Below are 20,786 nucleotides of genomic sequence, written 5' to 3'. Positions count from 1 at the left end.
ATAAACTTATCCTGCTTTGGGCAGTTAGTAGAACTAGATCTGGAATCCGCATCTATTGGCCCCTAGTTCAAAGCTCTTTATTTGACATGAAGCATTCTCATATCTTCTGCATGCATATCTCTTTTTTTTAATTGAGGTACAGTTGATGTATAATATTATGTAAGTTTCAGGTGTACAACATAGTGATTCACAATTTTAAAAGGTTATACTTCAGTTATAGTTACTATAAAATGTTGGCTATATCCCCTGTGTTGTACAGTATATTCTTGTAGCTTACTTGTTTTATACATAGTAGTTTGTACCTCTTAATCTCTTACCCCTCTCTTGCCCCTTCCCCCTTTCCCTCTCCCCACTGGTAACCACTAGTTCATTGTCTATATCTGTGAATCTCTTTCTTTTTTGTCATATTCACTAGTTTGTTGTAATTTTTAGATTCCACATACAAGTGTCATCATACAGTATTTGGCTTTCTCTTTCTGATTATTTCACTTAGCATAATGCCCTCCAAGTCCATTCATATTGTTGCAAATGGGGAGGTTTCATTCCTTTTTATGGCTGAGTAGTATTCCACTGTGTGTGTGTGTATATGTGTGTGTCTGTGGACACACACAAACCATAGCTTCTTTCTCCATTCATCTGTTGATGGACACTTACCTTGCTTCCGTATCTTGGCTATTGTAAATAATGTTACTGTGAACATTGGGGTGCATGTTACTTTTTAACTTAGCATTTTTGTTTTCTTCAGATATATGGATAAGTGGAATTTCTGGGTCATCTGGTAGTTCTATTTTTATTTTTTCTGAAAAACCTCCATACTTCTTTCCACAGTGGCGACACCACTTACATTCCCACCAAGAGTGCATCCTTGCCAACCTTTGTTACTTTTGATCTTTTTGATGATGGCCATTCTGACAGGTGTGAGATGATATCTCATGGTTTTGATGTGCATTTCCCTGATGATCAGTGTGATTTGAGCAGCTTTTCATGTACCTGTTGGCCATCTGTATGTCTTCTTCAGAAAATTTTCTGTTCAGGTCTTCTGCCCATATTTTAATTGGGTTGTTTTTGTTTTTTTACCGTTGAGTTGTTTATGTACGTTGGCTATTAACCACTTATCGGTCATATCATTTACAAATATTTTCTCCCATTTAGTAGGTTGTCTTTTCATTTTATCAATGGTTTCCTTTGTTGTGTAAAAGCTTTTAATAGGTCCCATTTGTTTATTTTTGCTTTTGCTTCCTTTGCATCTCTCTTGATGAGGAAGTATTTCAACTTTTATAAAGTATTGGTTGTGGGGAAAAGATGAATTTCATTTATTTTCTTCAAAATAATCTATTCCTATAAATAAGGATATCAGCTCATAAGTAAGTTAGAAAGAACTTATTTGTTCTTCACTACCTTCACCATCACCTTATACCTTTTGGTTGAAAACGTTGACTTTGTTTCATTCTTTTTGTTTCCATTTTATCTCCAGAAAGTCTTACTAGGTTAGTAGTTTGTGGTGTTTAAATTATCAGAGTTTAAGTTGTGAACTAAGAAAATCTTTGCTATAAATAATCTGACTTTCATTGACTCATCTGACTAAGGAGCTCCAAAACAGAAAGATTGTTAGTATCTACACGTTTCCTCCCAGTGTCAACGGAGTTGGTTTGTTGGGTTTTTTTTCTATTTCTTACTGAGCAGCTGATGTTGAAAGAAAATCACTCATAGGAAGTTTCTAGAACTTCTGTCTACTTAGTTTGTTAAGTGTGTAAAGAATCGCTTTGCTTATTTGTTTCCAGCTAACATTAAAATAAGGTCACTTTGAGTTATACATTAAAACACTTGTGTCAGAATTTTTAGATTTGCTTCTTTGTTTTTTTTCCCCCTTCATTATCCTCAGATAGCACTGCCTGGAGGTGACTTTCCTGATTTGAAAGTGTGAAGTTGGAGGATTAAAATGAATTCTTCTTCTTTCTGGAAGAACGCGCTATGTTAGGGACGACAGGACATTTTAATATCTTCGTTCTCTCCTTACCAAAGTGTGAACTCTTAATTCCATTTGCCTCTTGGATAAACAGCTGTGTCTTCTAGGGTTTATGTAGATTTTTACCTTCGAATCTAATTTGCATCAGAAACTGGCATTTGCCAAACCCTGCTTTTATTTGTGTAATTTGGTTATGGATTAAGATCTGGGTTACTTAGACATCTGTAAGTAACAGCATAAATATAAAAAATGATGAATAGTAACGCGAGCTTATGCCATCCAGTTAGCCCAGTCTTGCCTCTTTCTACAGTTCATAGTCTCCCTGTTCTCCACCCCATCTTAACCTCCGTGGTCCATTATCATGCACCGTGTTTACAGAAGAGCAAACTGCGCTTCAGGGAAGTTAAGAAACCTCCCTGCCGTCACACTGTTTGTCCTGGGGGAGCCAGATTTTGAATCCAAGCAGACTCACTCCAGAACCCAAGTTCTGACTCGAGCATTTCTAACTCTGACCGTATGCAACTTACTTAAACTCCCCTGCCTTCGTCTCTTCGCAGGTCAACTCACGATGTAATAATAATACTCACCTCTTGGGGTTGAGAGGGTTAACTGAGTTAATTGACACTTACATGTAACTCATAACAGTATAAATAACTCTAAGGATAATAGTGATGAAAATGATGATGATGACGATGAAGGTGAAGAGCGTTGATTTCTAATAGGATTGATACACTGACTATTTAGGGCAGATCACATCTAAGAGAAGCCAATCTCAATCTATGAAAAAAAGTTTCACCTTCCCAGTGGTGTCATATTTCAACTGAAAATGCAGGAAGGGCTTCTTGCTTTGTGCCTCTAAACTATCTGGGCTCCAAAGAATTGTTCTAAAGAAAAAGTCTACAGAAAAACATAGATGTGGAGTCTTTGCTCCACGACGCTGAACGTCTACACAGAACCGATGTCACCTGTTTAATATTCATCGTCCGTTGTACTGGGGCGTGTAACCACAGCCAGGCACAGCAGATGCTCTCCGTTCTTATAAGGCAGCTGGAGGAACTATGAGATAATTGAAATTGAGACACACATATGTGAGCACATTCTTTATCCTCTGTATAAAGAAATACTTTTCAATGGCAGAGAAAGTTATGACCTTAAGTCAGACGAAAACTCTTCTCTCGTACTACAGCTGTAGGGGCTGCAGTATACTTAAGGAACAATGGGAATTTTGAATTACAGAGTTGACATTCTCTCTGTAACATGAATGGATATTTGAACAGAGTTCAGAAATCATGACAGCCTGCAAGTAAGAAGGCTCTCATTGTCTCTTGCCCTTCTCCTTCAAGATAGCTCAGACAAGCAAGCCCATCTTCTGGACATACTGCAGTGTCACAGGAGAACTTTTTTGTAGTCGGGGATATCAAAACAGTGTAATTGTTATACATTATGAAATAGGAATCACTAAAATAATGGGACTGTTTATTAGAGGTAATTCTGCCGTAGAATGAAAGCCACATCATTTTCCTGAAAGAATGCTGGCGTGTACTTCTTGAGAGATATGGGAATGAACATTGTGCCGGGTGGTCTGAGAGTTGATTAGCTGTATTTCACATCATTAAATTATAAAGCATTTTAAATAGCAAATGGGGGCTTCCCTGGTGGCGCAGTGGTTGAGAGTCCGCCTGCCGATGCAGGGGACACGGGTTCGTGCCCCGGTCCGGGAAGATCCCACATGCCGCGGAGCGGCTGGGCCCGTGAGCCATGGCCGCTGAGCCTGCACGTCCGGAGCCTGTGCTCCACAACGGGAGAGGCCACAACAGTGAGAGGCCTGCGTACCGCAAAACAAAACAAAAAACAAACAAATAAATAGCAAATGGACAACTGACCAGGAGAAATATAAACAATTATAAGATTTATCAGTTTATTATTTTGATGTGTATATTATTTTCTTATGAGAAAGTGTTAATATTTAAATTATCCCAAGGAAAAATTCACATAGGGACCAAGGATTTCTCAATAATTTTGCTTTTTCAAGACATATTTTAATCAGGTTTATGAATATATATATATACAGATGTATATTCAAATATAAAATATGCATACACATGTGTATATATGTATATATTATATTTACCCTTTAGGTTTTAGATAAGTATTTTCCCTTTTCTAAAAATCCTAATAAGTCAAATATTGATGTTCACAGTTACAGAATTATAATAGTAAAATTTTGAAATACCTAAAATAGACCAAAATTATCATGTAGTCAGTCTCCCACGTTAGCTTGGGTTACCTCTGATAAAAAATACGTTCTTTGCAAACTATCAGGGGTTCCTAAAGAAGTATATCTTGGTTGAGTAGAGATGTGAATAAAGATTACGACCTCATAGTAACACCAGTGTTCTATGTAGGACTCGTTTCTGATGATTCTTGTGGTCACTAAAGTCTGAGAAACAGTACTTCAGTCCTCACCTTAAAAAATTTTTTTAAATCACTTAATAAGTAGATTTCTGAGGAGGCATGTAGTAAAGTCTCCCAACATGATTTTTGATCCCTTGTGCCTATTATTTTTGCTTCAGATATTTAAGAAGCTATGTTGTTCTATATGTTTATGATTATTTTATCTTCTTTGTGGCTTAAACCTTGTTATCTGTATGGAAATATCTCTTTCAGTCAGCAGGAAAGAAATCACATTTAATTCTCATATAAATCATATAGTGTAAATATTATTCATCCCAAAAGGACAATAAAACTCAGAAAGTCTTAAGTAACTTGCTTAAGGCCAGGCAGCTCAAATGCTAAACTAAGCCTATCTGAGTCCAGAACGCGTGTTTTTGCCACTAAACAGCACTTCCTTCACATTCTGCTCTGCTGGTAACAAGACAGACAACAAATGTGCAAGTCACTTAATTTCTCACGTCCCTCTTTCTCACCTGTACCTGCAGAAGTTGGTTTGGATGGTTTCTGAAGCCCTTCGCAGCTCTCAGGCTTCAGACGTTTGACACGTTTTGTTGCTGTTTTCCCAACACACAGCAGATGGCAGTAGAGATCAAAGACCAGCTCATCTCCTTCCCTCTGTTCAGGCTCTTTGTTTCCCTAAATGATTCCTCTTCATTTCCATTATTATTTATGACACAGTCACTACAAAATAAAACCATTCTTAGGCTACAATGTATATTGTAGAGTATATTTTATCCTCTGTGTTTAAGAAATACATGTTTGTGCCTCATGTTTATCCGTACCTGCAAATAACCTAAACATCTAAATCAGTCCACGTTATTGTTGATATTTCAAATATCTGGAAATCAGAAGATTAAAGTTACAGCTTCAAAATGTAAACATATATAAAAACACATAACGTCTCTCACTATGTATTATACATACAGTATAATAGATTTGGAGTCTTTGCTCCACGACGCTGAACGTCTACACAGAACCGATGTTACCTGTTTAATATTCATCATCCGTTGTACTGGGGCGTGTAACCACAGCCAGGCACAGCATAACATTAATATACCTGATTTAAAATTTATACCAAAACACAAAGTATGTAATTCACTCATTCAGTTAATATGTACTGAAAACCTATTAAGTGAAACAATTACAAGCCTAGAGATCTGGCAGTAAACAGACAACTAATCCTGCCCTCCTGCAGTCTGTATTACATTGATTACATTTAATCATTTACAACAATTAAATTAAAAGAGAGTAAATATATACAGTATGTCAGATAGTGATAAATGCAAAATAGGAAAAGTCAGAAGAGGAATATGTGGGGATGGAAGGTATGCTTATTTATGTATATATTAACATACGCATTATTTATATTATATATTAACATATCATAGTTTTATTATAAAAGCTGATTGGAAAGTGTAAGATATGACAGATACTATCGTGTAATCCAGAAAAGTGAGGATATATGTATACATATAACTGATTCGCTTTGCTGTACAGTAGAAAATAGCACAACATTGTAAAGCAACTATACTCAAATTTAAAGAAAAGGATAGAAAGATACTATCCTTTTGGGACTTCCCTGGTGGTCTAGTGGTTAGGACTCCATGCTTGCAATGCAGAGGGCTTGGGTTCGATCCCCGATTGGGGAACTAAGATCCCTCATGCCGTGGCACAGCCAAAAAATTTTTTAAAATACATAAAAGCTAAAGCGATGCTCATTAAAAAAAAAAAAAGATATTATGCTTTTAATCCAAATGAGAATCAGTTAGTGAGAAAACCAAGGTAGAACCTAAGGACTAGATTGTGGTATAGAAAATCTCTGTAGAATATCAATCCTATAGACTATCAGATCAAGGGCAACAGGGCTTTGGAGTGCTGATGCTAGACCTTAGAAACTGGATAGTTGTTAGATCCATAAGGGTGTTTCAGGCGGGTGAAATTAAATGAGAAATGGTTTGCATTTGAAATTAAATACAGAATCCTCTCTCTTCTGCATCTTATATATTCAGATAAATAAAGGCGACTTTCCTCTTATGCAGGGTTGCCTTAGCCAAGTTTATGGGCATCCTGACAACACAGGGACTCAGCTTGCAGTCCCAGATGACAGTGCTTTGGTTTCAATGATGAATTAACATTCCTTAACCTCTAAAGTTTGCTTATTAGTGCACCAGTTGTTAACTCCCTTTGTACTCTCCAAGTAAGACCAGTGTTAATATTGGAATTGACAAGCTCTGAGCACCAAGTGTGGTGGCCTTAAAAACACACCATTCACGTTGTTACTGAGTCCAAGTTTGTACTGGTCACCACATGACAGGTCAGTAAATTGAGAGACAAGTTGTTGGGACAAGGAATAGCAACTTTATTTGGAAAGCCAGCAGACCAAGAAGATGATGGACTAGTGTCCCAAAGAACCATCTTACCCGAGTTAGAATTCAGGCTTCTTTTATACTAAAAGGGGAGGAGGTGTGGCTGGTTGTTTCAGACTTCTTGGTATCAGAATCCTTTGTTCTTGCAGCTGTCCACATAGGTCAGGTCATGACATTCCTGTAAACCTCCAACAAGACAAATGTTATTCTCTGTTCTGCAACTTTTTATCTCTATATGAAGGGAAAAGTGTTATACCTTTAAAGGTCAGAGCCTTAAGAATGGGCTGTTCTGTATATTTCGGGCTGTAGGCAACATTTTTGTTGCAAAAGCAATAGAATACAAAGGTTAAAGGAAAAGAAACAGATCCAGTATGAAGTCAGATTTGTTCTTCCCTTTTACAACATCTCTTACTGTAGGTGCGTCATTGTCTGAGGGCCCAGCTCTCTACCTTGGCTCTCCCACCACAGCTGTGCCAAGTCCTGTTTCCCCTGTGCCACTTTCAGCCAGTGACTAAGCACATCAGGACCATGAAGAGAGGCCCAACCAGTGAGCAGGGGAGGAGCCTCCTGCGAGTGGCTTCGGCTTGTGGACCTCCCATCAGCCTGCCCAAACCTTTCTTAGAAGTGCGTTGCACTCTAAGACCCCTCCTCCCTTTCCTCTGTCCTTCCTCGGTCGTCAGGCCTACTTTGAAGTCCACACACCCTCCCCACCATTTTTAGCTCCCTCTTCCATAAATCTCTTGCACAGTTAATCTCATCTTTGGCCTCTGCTTCAGAGCAGACCCAGATGAACATACTGTGTGACTATGTATCTATCTTTAATGTGAAGACAACCCTCTGTTTTTCCATCTTCCCTGTATTTACACACCTTTATCAGAGCACAGTCCTCCTCTGTGAGAGTCATCATCTTGATACTGCCCAGGGTTCTTGACCTTCTCCAATCAATAGAAATTGATAAGAGGCCAGTGAAGAAATTCAGGCAAAGCTTTACTGGGGCTCCTGCAGCCACAGGAGGGAGCGAAAACAAGTAACAGGTTCCCTTGCTCGCTCGCCGATTGGGGGCGGGCTGGTTCCTTATATGGAGTGAGTGTGGGGCTGTGTCCAGGGGTCAGATCGGACGCGTGGCTTAGGTAGTCTGCCCACCCCTTTGGTGGTGTTGAGTTCAGGGGGCATGTGCAGTACCCTGTTTTTGCTCCCGGCTCAGAAGTGGCAGTTGGGGTTTTTTGGTTTTGTTTTGGTCTTTTTGTATCTTGTTGTCCAGAATTTGCTCCAGCTGCACACGCACTCAGTTATTTTTAGTCCCTTGTAGTTTCTTTGCATTTTGTTGCTCCAGAGGACGTTTGTCCAGGTGCAAGCACCGCAGGAAAGGGTCCCAGCCTGTCTCAATCTCTGACTGACATTTAGGGAATCAGCCCTGGTAACATGGGGTGAAGGTGATGCAGCCATCTGTACTCCCCACCTCTCCTCTTTATGACAGTGTAATTCTAAGCGAATCAGGGCATTCTGATGTTTTTCTTAAAACTTTGAGATGGCCCATTTCACTGGACTCTCTGATGGCATGAGGGACACTGGAGTGGCCCACACATTCTGGTTGTGTCTCATCGTTCTGCTGGAACATTAGTGCTGGTTATCAGATATCACTGACTCTTCTGAGCACATGGTAGAGTCACAAATGTCCTCTTTAAAGTTAGGTGTGACTATAGGACTTGCTTTGGCCAAAATTATGAACAGAGATGCCATGTCACTGCTGAAAAGAAACTTCAGGAGCCAGTGTGCAGCCCCCAGTCTCTTCCCACTGCTCTGGTGAACTCGGAAAGCTACGTGCAGATGAAACCTTTGTGAGCCTGTGCCCTCAGTGACTGCAGTAACCAGAGCCCCCCGGCAACTTCTCTGGTCATATCATGTGAGCCAGAAATAAGCTTGCGTTCTGTTGTCACTGGGATGTTTAGAATTATTTGCTGTCAGAACATATGCTGACACATACCGCTTCCCACTAAAAACTCCTTAAGAACAGAAAATATCCTATCAACGTTCTGTTCCCAAACCCCATAATACAATGTTGCAGGAGAAATACTTATTGAAAGAGTGTTTAAATCATAAAATGTGATCTCAGTTTGATTCAAGGTTTTGGTGCCTGCTTCGTAAATATAAAAAGAGAATTTTCTTTTAACCACTCTAAGAGAATGCATCTCCAAAGATGGTGCTCAAATAATGAACATACTGTTCATTTTCTTTGAGTCAAATGTTATTAAAGAAGGGATATTATGAAGGCTGTGATATTGTGGCTGAAACTTGAGCTAAATTTTAAATGTCACCAAATCGGAACAATCTCAACTCAGATTATCGTCTAGCGTCATCATTTTGGGTGTGTTTGAGTCTTCTTACACTTCTAGTGTAATAATTGAGAAAACAGAGTAAAGTTACAGGGAATTTTCATTTCATTAAATTTGTGCTAATGTTTGAACCAGTGTTTGCTTCTCTTCCTAAAGGAATGATATATCTCTTTTGTTTCTCTGTGAGTTATGATTTATACTTGTTGATTTATACTTGTTGATTTTCTATAGTTATTTTCATGAAGCTGTTCTATGAACTAATCTAATCCATATAGAATAGGGATTCTTTTCAATATGGAAGAATTATGCGCTCTTCAAAGACAGATCAGTGGCTTACTTTGCCATCCTGAGGAGGCTTTCGATTAAATGCCTTGAGAAAAAAAAATTAATTTTAAAATAACCCACATCATTAGAGATTTGGGTCCCCCCCCCCGTCAGTTTGGTATCACTCATGGGACAATTTCTTAATAGTACCACTCAGAAACTCTTCAGAGAATGGATATTCATACCTGAAGGATCAGAGAGCAAGTGAGAACCATCAAGAGAATGTTCTCCATTCTGCAAAACCAAATGACAAAAATCACCTGAGGCAAATGGCATAGAAGTAAGAGGGTGGCAATCACACTTCCCTTTGACCTCACCCCAATAGTTGTCAGGTTGCTCTCTGCTTAAGAGAATTCAAGAGTTATAAAACGACTTTTAAAATTTCTGTAATACTCTTCAAAGTAATCATGACATCATAAAATCACTTGAAGTTTTATCTGCAGATACAGATTCCACATAAAAATTTTAAATGCCATATTTTAACGATATTTCAACTATGTGATGTCAACTGCCAGACTTTTACCATCATTCCACAAATAAAATACACAAAAGAATGGATTCGCCGAAATATGATGGTGTGGAACACCTTTGATTTTTGCCTAGTAGCTTGGCATCTTAACATTTTTACTGACTCTTGTGGATTGAAGGAGGCTGACCCTGAAAGGAAACTTTTTTAACTGAAGTTTCAAGAATGCAGGCTATTTGGAGAAATGAATATTGGTATGTGAAGGGGAAACAATGGAAAAGAAGCAGCAGACAACATATAACAATACACTCTGCTACTTCTAAATATGGCAACAGGTGGTAAAAGGTGTGTCTTCACCAATAGGGGTGATGGAGAGGAAGATGCCACAATACAGCTTCAGCCTAAATCAACGTCTCCAAGTGTTTTTTGGGAAAGGTCTCGAGAGCCCCCTGCTGTTTCTGTGAGTGTGTGGTGAGGATCTCACATCTTTCAAAGACAAGTTATTTCATCTTCCCACCTCCCCACTTGGGTTCACAGATTGAAGTAATAAACATTTACTGGAGGATAGATCAATACTTTAGAGCTCCTCACCTTTCCAGAACAGGTGACATGCAAGGCTATCCTGTGAGCATTAACCTGTTTAAAAATCTAGATGGTAATACCTCAAACTGCCATTACTAAGATTTTAGAAACTGTACCAGTTTCTACTGAATTATTTTAAAAATGGATAGAATTTCATGTTAGCAATATTAAACCTTGCTTTAGCTTCAGCTCTAAACTTTATCAAAGCTATTTTACCTTCTAGGAACCTTAGTTTCTTTTCTATAAAATGAGGACGAAAATAATGCCTACCCTGCCTGTACCTCACAGGTGTGCTCTGAAGATCGAATAAGATCTGTAAACAAAAGGATTTGCATATTGTAAAACTCCGTGCAAATCTAGGGGGTTCTTATCTAAATATGCTTATAATATTAATGCTTGCTCTCCTGACTTGAAATTATTTTCCCCCTAAACTTCTCAATAAGAGAACTGAAAATATTAGCCTGTTTGGCCTCAGCAAGATATAACTTTGTGCTCACAGGGCAATAGAGAGCATTTGGGAACTTGGCATTGACCCTACCTACTCAGGAAGATGAGTGGAGAACCACTTATCACACTGTATTACAATTGTTTAATTATCTGTCTCTCCTGCTAGAGCAGGGATAATGTCTGTCTTAGGAAGCGTTGTTTCTCCAGCAGTAAGCATAGGGTCTGGCATAAAGTAAGCCCTTAATAGGTAAGAATGAAAAAAATGGATGGATGGATGGATGGATGATCTCAGAGGCAATTAGCACTACCGTCAGGGGGAAAAGTCAAAACCTATTCCAAACCCATGATTACAATGGGATATCCTAAAAGAGAGTACAGGCCTGGAACTCAGTAGCATGGCCCACCTGGCAGACCACATCTGGGGAGTCTGTTCTTGGGTAGCATGTTGAAGACAGAGAGTGACAAGAGCTAGGCAGTCTGGTCATAGGTTAGCAGAAATCAGTGAGTCTAAGGTAGATGTCTTAGCTCCAAGAATGGAGTTGGAATGTTTATCAGTTTACCCAAAAAAAAGGAATTCCATAAGGGGCGTGGGACAAAAATCTCAGACTTAGGAATTAAAGCCCAGAGGGGGATCAGATTTGGGCCAAGCAAGACCATCATTTTAAGAACAGGGAAATAATGGGAGGCTGGACCGGGGGAATCATTTCAGGAGCACAGATGTGACCGTCAGCCTGAGTGAGTGTGTTGGCCAAATAGGAGGAGGAGACCCAAAGCCACCCAGCCAAGAGTGACTTTGGAATTGGGGCAGAACTGAGTTGGCATGAGGGCAACACGAGTGAGCACAGCGACACACAGCTAGACGGATCCCAGGCACTGGCTGCCATCCGTGCGTCACGATCACCTATCCCCACGGGTATCAAGTTTTTAATTCTGATACGAGATGAAAGGTTACGTGCAGACTAATGGTTTGCAAAGGGTAAAAGCATTTTACAGAACTGTGTAGAGAAGTAGTTACCAGGTCCTACAGTGTGCCTTACTCTGAGCAGGGTGTGTTGTTCTAGAGACAGTGACAAATGTCAGCTCTTGTTCAATCTCAAGGCATTTTGTTGCTGCTTCTACCTGGACAACTAATATTCAGATTTTCCATAATGCTTGGCAATTAACAGTCAAAATTTCCCCCATGCTCTCCCCTGGTGTGGTATGGGATTGAACTAGCAGAGAGTACAGATTTATTAGGTCATAATTTCCAGTTTCCATCTGTCCCCCTACACTCCAGGATTTGTTTGCCTATTAAGGGAAGAAAAAAATAAACTTATGAAAATCCCTCCTAAATCTGGCTCAGATTATTACACTGCATGGGTGAGCGGGCATTGCTTGACTGACAGGACTCAAGATAAATGCTACTTCTGACCAAAAAAAGATTTGGCCAACTGCACGCTTCATGCTTTGTCATGCTGTGAAAAACTCCATGGGATTTAGAATCAATATGGTACAAGATAAGTATAAAAAGCCAGATCTGAATTTCATTACTTTAAAATGTCAAGGATGGGCTTTGATGGCTTAGATTAGTGTTTCCATTCTTCCTCCTAATTCTGAGCAATTACTTTTCTTCAAGAACTGATCAGCGTGTGTACGTACTCTTTGGTATGATACCATACACGGTTTTCACCTTTTATTTGTTTTTCTAATCTATTCAGATGAACATGGCATAGTTGGGTCGGACAGTTTCCTTCTAATTCAAACAGAAGCTTTTGTTCCTCCTTAAACCTCAGCAGTGTAATGGAGAAGCCATTTGATAGGTGGGGAGCAGAGGCACCCACCACAGAACAAGTCAGTTCTTGAGTTGGATCAAGTCATTGACCAGCGTTTTTTCCTCAGGGTAGTGTATGTCTTGAGACATCTGATACAAATGGACTAAAATAGTTCCAAACTCAAGTTTGTGGCCTGACGCACCAGTGAGGCCAAACACTACCGAAATGTCACCTTATATTAATTAAACGGTAGGAGGGAAATGTGGTGATAAGATTATGACAACAAAAATGTTTTTGAAAATGATGTAGCCTTTGCTACGATCTGATCTCTATTTCCTAGAAACTCAAAATGTGGATAGTTCTGAACATTGAAAGCCGATGATCAGGAATTATTGAAAGAGACCAAGGAGTCAGCAGTTCCTTTTTTTCCCTTCATTTTGGATGCATATGGAACTAATCTATATTTTCTTCAAATGGAGGAAGGAGATGATTAGAAGAGGGATCCGTGGAGTGTGATGAAGAGGCTAAGACCTCGTGATAAGGAGAGACTCGGGAACCTGAGTGAGCAGAGCGATTAAGTCAGTACAAGATGAGAATGGCTGGCCTTGGAAGAGCTGTGCCCGCGAGAACAGACCCATGCCTTAGCAGGGATGCACATGTAACGTGGACTTGGGAAATCAGTCTGGGTCAATCATCATCACTTGTCTTGAGTGATTAATTTCTTATGGATATATTTATTTCATGTATATTTATGTTTGTTGCCGTTCGTTTGCTTTGTGGAGAAGGGAGTTGGGAACATGCAGTATTTCCTGAAGCTTCCCAATGGTGAGACTCAACGAGCGCCTCGTGCTCGTGCAGGTTACCAGAATTCCATCTTGGAGACACTCCTCATCTTAACCTGAGGTCAGGACTGGGGACCTCAACACTGGCCCATCTGGGGAGATGTCTACTTGTTTAATAATGTGCTGATTGATGGCAGTGTTCCAAATAGGGGTACGTGGAGAGATTCTTCACGGCTTTTTACCAAGTTACACTTACGTGAGGCCCTAAACAGCATTCAGACTGAGCCCCTTCACTGTGGGGTGACCCAATGATGAATGGCCCCAAAGCCAGTCGTTAGTTGAAGTGACAGGCCTCTGTAGGGAAGAGAAATCAGACTTTCGTAGACTCTGTAAAAGAAATACCAAAAAAAGAAAGGAAAAGAAATATCACTTGTCGTATGTCCTTTGCCTTTGCCTCTTGTAAGAAATGTGCTGTCCTTTGATTTTAAATTTTTTGGAAGAAAATTTGAAAGAAAATGCCAGAGGTGAACTTTGCATGTCTTCACATTTTTTATTCACTTATCCTGATTTTCTGCCCCGTCACGGACGGCGCTCGTTTAGTGTCTTGGTAATTATCCTTGCAGTTCCTGCATTCAATACACAGTGTAGAAGAAATAATCTATACTACTTAGCTTACATTCAGTGCTAATTGTAAATGCTTTTTAATATACAGTTGTGATGTTTAACGGTCTTCATTATTCACTGTTAAGACTGTTCAAAACTAGTATTGATTTCCGCCCCCCACACACACTCGGTTTTCATTGACTAACACTTGAGATACTATAGAATCTCACTGACTCAGCTTTTTCTTTCTCTCAGTAAATTTCTCCTGAGATTTGGTAGTCCTGGTGCTCTGGTGTATCCTTCAAAGATACACACAAAGGGAAAAACAAATTGCTTCTGTGGATATTATAAATCAGAGTATTGGTCTGTAAAGTTTTGTGTACTTGGCTGCTCTGACTTACTAAATCAAGCTGAGGATGTTGAATTTCAAAGACAAAATGTGTCTGTCTTTCCAAGACGATCTTCAGAGATGAACAGCGAAAGATAAGATCTAGGTTACATATAAACTGATCATCCTTTTGAAATCTTCCACATAGAGAACGTTTTTCCCCTGGAAATTTTATACGACTGAGCTAAATAGAAGTCATGGTCTGTTGGAGGGTTTCAATATAAAGTGTGGGCTTCCCTGGTGGCGCAGTGGTTGAGAGTCCGCCTGCCGATGCAGGGGACGCGGGTTCGTGCCCCGGTCCGGGAGGATCCCACATGCCGCGGAGCGGCTGGGCCCGTGAGCCATGGCCGCTGAGCCTGCGCGTCCGGAGCCTGTGCTCCGCAACGGGAGAGGCCACAACAGTGAGAGGCCCACGTACCGCAAAAAATAAATAAATAAGTGCAAATTTCATCAGATTGCAGAAGGGGAATCTGCCCAAGAACCATGGAATTAGATACTGTTATGACTCATACATTCCTGCCTTGACAAATTTCTGTTTTGATGTCAGACAGTTGGTGAGTAATTCCAGGTTTGTCATCTTCTATATTTGCATGAGGTCCAGCCAGAGTGACTATGCAAATGCTTTCCTTTAATTAAATCTCATTGTATTGCCTATAGTGGTATAGAAATTATATTTGTAGTAAATATTTCCAATAGAAAATATGTGCAAATATTACTTACTATAGTAATGAAAAATCACATAAGGAGCTCTACTCTTCCCCCTGCTTCCAAAGAAAAAGATCAAGAGAAACGTTAAAGTCTAAATTTTTGGTGGGTAGAGATATAAACATATTTTTTAGTGGTTGGAATGTAAAATATTATATTTTATGTCAAATGATTTGAATGCTATAAATGAATCTTTTAGAAGAGAAAAATTACCCTCTGTTCTACTGTTAACTATTAGTCATACATAAGCTTTGAATATTTTAGGATATTTGTTTTAGCCAATAAGGACGATCTTTGGGGGGAATTGGGATGTTTTAGTCCAAAAACTATTAAAAATTAAAAGAAGTTTTCTGCATTGCTGCTTTGAACCCTATTTTTTAAATAGATTAACTAATAATCATAGGAGTGTCAGAACCTGTATTGGTATTCTGTAGCTGCATAACAAATAACCTCAAACTTAGTGGCTTAAAAAAGAACACCCATTTATCTCAGAGTTCTGTAGGTCAGAAGTCCAGGCAGCTTGGCTGGGTTCTCAGCTTAGGGTACCACACGGTTGAAATCAAGGCGTCACCTGGCCTGGGCTCTTATCTGACTCCACTGGGGGAGGATCTGCTTACAGGCTCATTCAGGTTGTTGCCGTATTTTCGTTCCCTGCGGCTATAGGACTGAGGTGTCTGCTTCCTTGTTAGCTGTTGGCCAGTGGTTTTCTCAGCTTCCGAAGGCTAACTACATTCCTTGACTTGTGGCCCCTCCATCTTCAAAAATAGCAATGGCACATCGAACCCCTCTTGTGCTTCTGGTCTCGCTGACTTCCCCTTCTGCCTACCTCTTCTGCCTTTTAAAGGGTTCGCGTGATTAGATCAAGTCAACATGATAATGTTCATAGCCTAAGGTCACCCTAGTTGGGACTTTAATTACACCTGCCTACTTTTTTTTTTTACATCACCACCTAGATAGTTGAATGACTGAATAACCATGGGGCCATCTTTAGAATTCTGCCTACCATAGAATTCTTGTAATACAGCTATCTGAAGGCTGGCTTCATCTTGGTGAAAAATAAACTGCCTGTGAATTCTAGTCTTGCAGACGCAAACTTCATAGTTTCAGTAAATAGCATGCAATACATTATTTAAAAGGAATTTGGAAAAGTTTGATGTTTTTAATTAAACCACAAATGTGAAATAAGTTGCATTTTATGGGGAATGAAGAAGAGACCATTACTTATGGTAACTAGGACTTTTAAGGCATTTGATTTTTGCAACCTTTCCAAGTGACTTGAACGATTATGATAATACTTGATGAAATTCACCAACCCAAAACTGTCTACTCTAGTATTATAGGAAGAATGGCAAATCTGTTTTGAAAAAATTGGCACGTCAATCTTAGGAACATTTATTTCCTCTGTTGTTCTTCTTTAAAGGGACACATGATTGTTAGATATGTAGCTCTCATCAAGACATTTATGTAAGACAATGCAATGAAGAAAATTGTTTTCTTTAAAAATCAGTTTATCGTTTGTGCCATTCAACATCTCTACCCAAGGCCACAGTTAGACCGACCTGAGGTTTCCAGCATTTTCTTTTAAAAGCGATTCGCAAAACGAGATTTCTTTAAACCTTTATTGTTAACCTCTTTGTATCTTGTTTAATATGGTCAGAAATTATTGTTTAAATCCCTAACAGAGATGAAGAGCAATTGGTCACCATCCTTTGTAGAAGGCACCTAAGGGAGGAAAAATCTTTCCCATGAGTAACATCTCTCAGCAGTGGAACTAGTGGGTTCACCATTGCTAATGGTCTAGGTGCAACGGTGAACTATTAAGAAAGGACGGTCCCATGAGTGAAAGGTCTGGAGAGCCCCACCCTTACTTATTCTTTAGTTCTATTTTGTTATAATGGCTTTGCTAATCTGAGAATGTTTCTTTTGGGAGTGTCAGAAAAAGTACAGAAGACACTCTCAAGGTAGAAATAGGCCAATTGTAAGAGAACATTGCTCAAACTAAACATGGACCGTTACCAAGACCCCCTGGCCAGGGATTCCCCAAGGATGCCACATTTTGACATTGAGAATGTTTCTTAATCCTGTGACAATTTGACCTCTGTAACTGTAGCCTGAGGAGGGATATTTCCCACCTACATTGTTCATCTGTGAAAGGTGTTCTGAGGACGGATATGACAAGCCTGGATTGGCCTTCATCCTTCAAATAGAAGAGGATTAATAAATACAGTATAACGTGATGATCCTGGTGAACATTGATAAGCTTCCTAACAAAGCCCATTGGATGTCTCCATTTCCTTCCCTAAGATGCGTCATTGACTCAACAGACTGCAGGGAAATAGGACATATTTTACACTGACATCTCCCCACGATCTTACGCAAAGTCAGACTTCTCTATAGCTGGAGGATCTTTTGGGGGCTACGTTTGCTCCCTATTCTGGCTGCTCTTATTACTCTACTGCTTCTGAGTGTGAACCAAGGACACCAAGGACAGTGGAAATGTAGCTCCCATGTCTATTCAGGCTTTGCTTTATTTCCTTTCAGAGTTCCTCTATAGGCTGCTATACTGTGGAGTAAGACATTGGGTTCAATCTCATAAGCGAAGGTGTGGAGGTGGAAGGTTTACAACTGTAGCACTGTTAGCACCTGGTCTCCAGGGAGCAGGTCTGGGGGTGGTGGATCACTGCAAACATGCAAAGGTACTTTCAGCCACAGTAGGAAAACTGTCCCTTGACCCAAGGAGCTAAGCAGCTCCTTATGTTGTCAAAACTTGCCTACAACGAATGCAGTATTGAAACCTCAAGCCCAGGTAGCACACCACCACATTCATATGTCAGTTTCCAAAACAATAGACATTTTCTCCGTGAACGTCATCTCCCAGACATTCTGCTGTTGAGCACAGCTTATTACCAATCTGCGATTTGTTGGCTGAAAAGAGTCAAGTTACTCCAGTTGTTAAGAACCTATACGTACAGCCTCACTTAGTAGTTTTTCACCCCGTTGTGAAAATGGGATATTGCATTTTTTTTTTGTCTCTATTTGAGTAAAGATAGAAATCTCTCTGCTCTGAAGTGGATGCCTAGACCTTGTTATGGATAAAATGTTGGGAGAACTGTATAGAAACACTGAATATGACTCCATTTATATTTTATACATTATATTTTTTGCAACCATAAAATCCTACTTTATTTTTTAAATTTCATTGTGATGAGAACACTTTACATGAAATCTTGCCTCTTAGTGAATTTAAAATGTACAGTACATTGTTGTTGGCAGTGGGTACAATGCTGCACGTCAGCTCTCTAGACCTCATTCACCTTATTTAACTGAAACTTTCTGCCTCTTGATTATAACTCCTTATTTCTCCTTCTCCCCGCCCCAGCCCCTGGTAACCACCATTCCAGTCGTTGATTTTATAAATTGAACTATTTTAAACCTCATATAAGTGATGTCACAGAGACTTTTCTTTCTGTGTCTGGCTTATTTCACTTAGCATCATGTCCTCAGCGTCCACCCGTATCACATATTGCAGAATTTCTTCCTTTTTTAAGACTGAATCAGATTCCGCTGTATGTATTCACCACGTTTTCTTTATCTATTCATCTGTCGATAGGCATTTCAGTTGTTTGGCTATTGTGGGTAGTGCTGCAGGGAATATGGGTGCTAACATCTCTTCAAGATCCTGATTTCAATTTTTTTCAGATGTATACCCAGCAGTGGAATTGCTGGATCACATAGTAGTACCAATTTTAATCTTGTGAGGAACCTTCGTACTGGTTTCCATAGCGGCTGCACCAATGTACATTCCCGCCAACAGTATGCAAAGGTTCCAATCTCTCTACATCCTCACCACCAATGCTTGTTGTCTTTTGTTTTTGGATAACAGCCCTCCTGCCAGGTTGGAAGTGATATCTCACTGCAGTTCTGATTTGCATTTCCCTGATGGTTAGTGATGACGAGCATTTGTTTTTTTCCATATGCCATTTGTTTTGCTTATTGATGTAAAACTTCAGGAGTTCCCTGGGTGAGAGTCAACACTGTCCCCTATACACAGAGGCAAGGAGCGATGGAAGAAAGGCAGGTCACTCCAGATTAGTAGGTGGCAGTTTTAATACGCAAGGAACTTACTTAGGAGGCCTGTTTGGGGTGGCCTCAAGATTTGTAGACCTCTGCACCCGCCAGCCAGAATTTTAGGAGTTTATATAGAGGCCTTAATGGGGTTCAGTCACATATACAGTCTAGATGGTCTCAGTAACATATTAGTCTTTAAAGGCCGTGTCCTTGAATTGGCTCCTAGTGTGGGAACAGTGGTCAGAACGTCCATTCCAAGGACCGGGAGTGGGAAGGAGCCTCTGATCACCCGGGTCCAGTTCCCAAGTCAACTAGTGGTCACGTCCTCACCATGGTCTCCTCCAACAGCTCTTTGAAGAAATGTCTGTTCAAGTACTTAGCCCATTTTTAAATCAAGTTATTAGGTGGGCTTTTTTGTTGTTGTTTGTTTGTTTCTGGTCGTTATTGAGTTATGTGAGTTATATTTTGGAGAATTACCTCTTATCAGATACATGGTTTACAAATATTTTCTCCCATTCCATAGGTTGCTTTTTCACTCTGTTGATTGTTTCTTTCACTGTACAGAAGTTTTAGTTTGATAAAGTCCACTTGTCTTTGTAGCCTGTGCTTTTGGTGTCATATCCATGAAATCCAAGATCAAAGTCATGAAGCTTTTCCCCTGTGATTTCTTATAGGAGTTTTATAGATTCAGGTCTTACGTTTAAGTCCTTAATCCATTTTGAATTTATTTCTGTGTATAGTGTAAGTGTCCAGTTTCATTCTGTTACTTGTAGATATTCAGTTTTCCCAACACCTTTTGTTGAAAAGGCTATCCTTTCCCAACTGTGTATTCTCGGCACTTTTGTGGAAGATTAGTTGACTATATATAAAACCCAACTATATTTTACAATGACTATTATTATAATAGCTGATAGTGTGTGTTTACTCATACTGGTCTAAGCTCTTATACTACCCTGTATAATCCTCACAGCCACATATGAGATAATATTATTATCTCCATTTGATAGATGAGGAAACTGAGGTACACAGAGGTTAAGGAACACAGCTGGCTAGTCGTAAATGAGTGTTTGAACGTAGAGAGTCTGAACTCTTGATCACTACGCTATAGCTCTTCTGAAAGGCATATTATTTTAAATGTCTTTAGGAAACAGGAATTGGTGCTCATTTGCCCCAGTTGGGAGTCCATGAATACAAAGCTCTTCTCTAGGTCGATGGAAAGGCGCTAACATGAAGGAAGCCATTTTTCCAAATTTTATTATGTCCTCAACACGTAAATTTATGGCACTAGCTCAAAAGTAGTCTATCTTTGATAATTATAACTAATATTTGCGACAACACACAAAGAGATTTTGCATATAATCCTCTTAATACTATGAGAATTGAAATACTAAATGCATGTAAAATGGCGGACAGGTTACAAATATTGGTTCTTGTTGTTTTGTCATTGCTGCTTTTGTATAGTATTTAATCATCTCAACAAATAAGTAAATTAGTGTTATCACCGTCACCATTTTACATTTGAAGGGTCATACTGTAAGAAGTTAAAAGACT

General features: G+C 39.6%; 1 protein-coding gene and 1 non-coding gene across 10 annotated transcripts in view; both read left to right on the top strand.

Moving 5' to 3' along the window:
- DLGAP1 (DLG associated protein 1) overlaps window positions 1-20,786 on the top strand; it is a 1,249,700-nt gene that overhangs the window by 744,719 nt on the left and 484,195 nt on the right. The gene's annotated exons all lie outside the window — the stretch shown is intronic.
- Window positions 5,997-6,069, top strand: TRNAC-GCA (transfer RNA cysteine (anticodon GCA)). The gene has a single exon. It is a non-coding gene; the product is annotated as a tRNA-Cys (tRNA).

Source organism: Globicephala melas, chromosome 13 (assembly GCF_963455315.2).
Source record: "Globicephala melas chromosome 13, mGloMel1.2, whole genome shotgun sequence".
Taxonomy (NCBI): Eukaryota; Metazoa; Chordata; class Mammalia; order Artiodactyla; family Delphinidae; genus Globicephala; species Globicephala melas.
Note: the sequence above shows the minus strand (reverse complement) of the source record. Positions and strands in the feature narration are given on the sequence as shown.